The following is a 5131-nucleotide window of genomic DNA, read 5'->3' as shown; positions in this document are numbered from 1 at the left end:
GTCACCATGGCAGGCATGTGTCCTCTATGGCAGGCGTGCGTCCCCCATGGCAGGCGTGTGTCCTCCATGACAGGTGTGTGTCCTCCATGGCAGGTGTGTATCCACCATGACAGACATGTGTCCTCCATGACAGGTGTGTGCCTGCTATGACAGGCATGTGTCCACCATGATAGGTGTGTGTCCTCCATGGCAGGTGTGTGTCCTCCATGGCAGGTGTGTGTCCTCCATGGCAGGCATGTGCCCACCATGACAGGCATGTGTCCTCCATGACAGGTGAGTGCCCACCATGACAGGTGTGTGCCTGCTATGACAGGCGTGTGTCCTCCATGACAGGCATGTGTCCACCATGACAGGTGTGTGTCCACCATGACAGGTGAGTGTCCTCCATGACAGGCGGGTGTCCTCCATGGCAGGCGAGTGTCCTCCATGGCAGGCATGTATCCTCCATGGCAGGCGTGTGTCCTCCATGGCAGGCGTGTGTCCAGAGTTCCTGCTTCTCCAGCTCCCACTGGCGCCTGGTGCTGTCGGGGTTCTGGCTTTGGCCACTTCCAGCAGCTGTGCAGTGGTGCCTCTGCGGTAGCTGGCGCTCCCCGGAGGCCGTGGTGGGGACTGTCTCCTCACAGTGCTCGTTTGCCACCTGCGAATCTTCCATGCTGAGTGCTTTGTGAGGTCTCTGGCATATTTCTTATTTTCTTAAATTCAAAAACTAAATTTTTTAATTAACAAATTTCAACATGTTGCCAAAAATATGGAATGCTTCATGAATTTGCATGTCCTCCTTGAACAGAGTCGCTAATCTTCTCTGTATTGGCCCAATTTTAGTGTACAGGTTTTTAAAAAAGATTTGTTTATTTGAAAGGCAGAGTTACAAAGAGGGAGAGATTGAGAGAGAGAGAGAGAGACAGAGAGAGACGAGGGGGAAGGGAGAGACGGGGGTGGGGGAGGTCTTCCATCCATTCGTTCACTCTCCAAATAGCTCCAACAGCTGGGGCTGGGCCAATCTGAAGCCAGGAGCCAGGAGCTTCTTCCAGGTCTCTCATATGAGTGCAGAAGTGAACACATAAGTATTTTCTTTTTCCTTTCCTTTCTTTTCCTTTCTTTTCCTTTCCTTTCCTTTCCTTTCCTTTCCTTTCCTTTCCTTTCCTTTCCTTTCCTTTCCTTTCCTTTCCTTTCCTTTCCTTTCCTTTCCTTTCCTTTCCTTTCCTTTTGACAGGCAGAGTGGACAGTGAGAGAGAGAGACAGAGAGAAAGGTCTTCCTTTTGCTGTTGGTTCACCTTCCAACGGCCGCCGCGGCCAGCACGCTGTGGCCGGTGCACCGCGCTGATCCGATGGCAGGAGCCAGGTACTTATCCTGGTCTCCCACGGGGTGCAGGGCCCAAGTACTTGGGCCGTCCTCCACTGCACTCCTGGGCCACAGCAGAGAGCTGGCCTGGAAGAGGGGCAACCGGGACAGAATCCGGCGCCCCGACCAGGACGAGAACCCCGTGTGCCGGCGCCGCAAGGCAGAGGATTAGCCTATTAAGCCACGGCGCTGGCCATAAGTATTTTCTTTAAAAAAAAAAAAAGTGATTTATTTGTCTGAGATGCAGAGAGAGAGAGAGAGAGAGTGAGAGAGAGAGAGAGAGAGAGAGAGAGAGAGAGGTCTTCCATCTGCTGGCTCACCCTGAAGTGTTCTCCGAGTCCCGTCTGGGAGGCCAGGCTGGGCTGCCTCTGGGAGCTGCGAGCTCACTCCAGGTCTCCCACCTGCGCGGCAGGGACCCAGCTGCCTGAGCCGTCACTGCTGCCTCCCAGGGTCTGCTGGAGTCGGGAGCCAGAGGCGAGAACCTAACCCGGGCAGCGCCGTGCGAGACAGGGCTGTCCTAGTTGGCATGGTAGCCGCTAGGCGGAGGCCTGCCCTGTTGGAGCACTCCTTAAATGAGCTGTTTGTTTCCCACGGGGGAGCGTCAGGAGTTCTCGTGTACTTTCACGAGACGCGAGCCCGTCCTCCCAGTCTGCGGCTTGCCTCGTCGTCCTCCACAGCCTCCCTTTGGAACCATGAAACCGTGAGGACACAGAGGCGCCCCCTGGCATGGTGGGAATGCCACGGGGCGCCAGGCCCAGGCTGAGGGCTTCGCCGGCATTGCTTCATTAAATCCTTCAAAGAGACCACGAGGTAGGCGCTGTTCTGACGCCCATTTTAGAGATGAGTAACTGAGGCACAAGGTTGGCCTCCTGAGCTCAGCCCCAATGGCAGGTTGCAGAGCTGGGGTGGGACTCAGGACTGCTGGGTTCCCGTAGAGTCCAGGTGTGCAGACGCTGGGCCGTGAAGCCCCTCGGTGGGCACCCACCAGGGCATGGAGCCGAGACCCCCAGGCAGAAGCAGTGACCTGGAGTGGGCGGGACCTGCGCTGGCAGGCATGCGCTGGGGCTCCGGTGTCAGTGGCTGCTCGCCAGAGAAGCAGGAGGGAGCAGAGAAAGCCGGAGCTCACAGATGCTGTAGCGGCGCGGTCTTCGTCCTTTAGATGGAGTTGGGGTTCTCGGTGGTGTAGTTTGCTCCTTTTCATCCCTTTCAAAAGAGTCTGTGTTGCTTCCGAAGGTATCAGGAGAGCTTGTTGGGGAATGTGGGAGCCTTGTTAGTCCTGCCCTTCCCTGTGTTCCTTCGGCTGGGGGGTCTGGCACAGCCGTGCGCCTGCAGACCAATACGGAGTGCCCCGGCCTGAGTCCCAGCGCCTCTCTCCACTCTGGCTTCCTGTACTGTGCGTCCTGGGAGGCAGCAGGCGACGGTCAGGGCTTGGGTCCCTGTCACCCATGTGGGAGGTCTGGATTGAGCTGCAGGCTGCTGGCTTTGGCCTGGCCTAACCCTAGCTATTGGGGGGATTTGGGCGTGAACCAGTGGATGAGTGATCTCCATCACTCACACACACACATACACAGGGCACCAGTGTCTCCGTTTTGCACACGGCTCCTGAACCTCTCTGGCCTTTAGGGTGGGTGGGATCACCTGATCACCCGATCACCCTCCAGGCACCTATGGCTCTAGGAAGCCCCCTCCCCATCGCCTCCCTTCAAGATCCTTTCCTCTGGGTGTCTCTTCATGCCCACTTGGTGCCCCTTTTATTGAAGAGGGAGGGCGCTGCCCCCAGGAGGCAGGCACCTGCTCCCTGCCCCCCGCCCCCGTTGACATCCACAGAGCAGTGGGACAGGATTCCAGGGTCTCTCCTGAGAGTGGGTGCGAGGGGCAGGCAGAAATCTCACAGAGATGACTCCGGGGAACGGGGAACGACAGAGGTGCTCAGCAGACCCGCCCTTCCTCCCCAGGTTCCTCCCACACCCGTGGATCCCGGGCCACCCAAGCCCGCTGCTGGGGAGACGGCAGCCCCAGGGTGCGGCTCCCAGCTCCCCTTTCCCTGGCTCAGTCATCTTGTTTCTCCCCTGGGGAAAGAGGCTCAGAGAGGGTCAGTGACCTTCCCAAAGTCACACAGCATGTAGGGGCAGGTTCAAGACTCCAGCCTGGTCCTCTGTGCCCTGAGTCTCTCCTGATGCTCACTGAACAGGACAACCCGGCTGGGGCCAGTGTGGGCCTGGCCGCATGGCCACAGGGACCCGGGGTCAGGGCTGGCAGGGCCTCGGAGCCAAGTGGGGTCTCTGGTCTCAGTCTGGCTTTATTTCTCCCCCCGCGATGCCGATTTCAGGAGCATTTCCTGTCTGCGTTTTTAATTCTCTCATCTCGGCTGTGCTCTCTCTCTGGGTAATCCGAGGCTTCCAGGCGGCCGAGGGCGGCGTACACATTCACATGCAACGCAATAAAAAATAATTGAACATATTTCTTTCATGTCTGAGGGTGGATTAATCTCCCTGGCGTCTCCCTGTTTCCCCTTCTCTTTGTCTGCGCTCCCTCCCTCCCCAGCATCCCTGGGAGGGGAGCGCCCCCACCTGGCCCCTGCTCCTGGGGACCCTGGGACCCCACAGCCCCACCTCTGCAGCCTGAATCCTGTGAGTGACAACCACGCCCCCGGGGCCGAGGACAGAGACCGGCCAGCGTCTGTGCGGGCCAGGGAGGGGTCTCACTGGTGATGGGGAGGGGTGTCCACGTGGGACTGCGAGGGCTTCCTGCGGGTGCAGAGACCCCCGGGCACCCCCTCCTCCAGGGGTCCCTCTGGGTGCTCCAGAGTGGCTGTGAGCAGCCCTTAGCAGCGCTCAGCACACGCAGTCGCAGGCAGCCCCGGTGGGTGGCTGGATCTGCAGGGGCGCCCTGGCCAGGAAGCTGGGCTCAGCTGGGGGGGAGGGCACAGGCAGGGTGGGGGAGCAGGGAGCGCCCACTGCATGACCAGGCAAGGGACTCAACCTCCCCCAGCCTCAGTTTCCCCCTGTGCCGCGCGGGCAAAGGTCAGTGCGCTGCGAGGGGTGGAGGCAGGAGAAGAGACGGTGCCTGTGAGCCGCTCAGCCCGGTGCCGCCTATGCGCTCAGTGAAGGGAGGCGGTGATGGTCATTCCTTCACCCAGGCCAGGCTGTCACCTACTGTGTGCCGGGCTGGCTCCCAGCATCGGGGAAAGAGGAAGACAATCTCCATCCCCTGGAGCAGCTCCTGGTCCCGTGGTGACTGACACCAGCCTGTCAGAGGGAGGGACAAGCAAAGTCAGCACCCGAGGGAATCAGAGAAGGCTTCATGGAGGAGGTGACCTGAGTTCCAGGAGGTGGGGAGGATGGGGGGTGCATTCCAGGAGCGGGGACCCAGGGCAGAGCCCAGGGCTAGATAGGGTTACAGAGAGAGAAAGAGAGAGAGAGAGAGAGAGAGAGAGAGAGAGAGAGAGAGAGAGTCTTCCATCCACTGGCCCCAGATGGCCTCAATGGCCAGGAGCTTCTTCTGGGTCTCCCACGTGGTGGCAGAGGCCCAAGCAAACGGCAGTGAGGAGGGGCCTCCTTGGCACTGGACTGCCCGGTCAAGCTACGCACTGAAGGAGACTGGAGTCGCCCAGGCTGAGGGCCGCATCCCTTTGGGCCTCGGGGACAATTCCGGCTTCCAGGGAGCACTGAGGAGCACGGCCCTCCCTGAGGGCTCACCCCAAAACCTCTGTGAGCCGGGGCCTGTGGGGCTGGGTGCAGAGTTGGGGTGCAGGAGAGGGTGGGGGCAGGGGCGGGGCATGCTAGCAGT

General features: G+C 59.8%; 1 non-coding gene across 1 annotated transcript; it reads right to left on the bottom strand.

The window, feature by feature from the left end:
* Positions 1-742: 742 nt before the first annotated feature.
* On the bottom strand, positions 743-844 carry LOC127493806 (U6 spliceosomal RNA). The gene has a single exon (XR_007924347.1). It is a non-coding gene; the product is annotated as a U6 spliceosomal RNA (small nuclear RNA).
* Between the last annotated feature and the right edge of the window lie 4287 nt (positions 845-5131).

Source organism: Oryctolagus cuniculus, chromosome 7 (genome assembly GCF_051225735.1).
Source record: "Oryctolagus cuniculus isolate XC-2025 breed Fujian yellow rabbit chromosome 7, ASM5122573v1, whole genome shotgun sequence".
In the NCBI taxonomy this organism is placed as follows: domain Eukaryota; kingdom Metazoa; phylum Chordata; class Mammalia; order Lagomorpha; family Leporidae; genus Oryctolagus; species Oryctolagus cuniculus.
The sequence above is the reverse complement of the archived record's forward strand: the minus strand, read 5'-3'. Positions and strand labels throughout refer to the sequence as shown.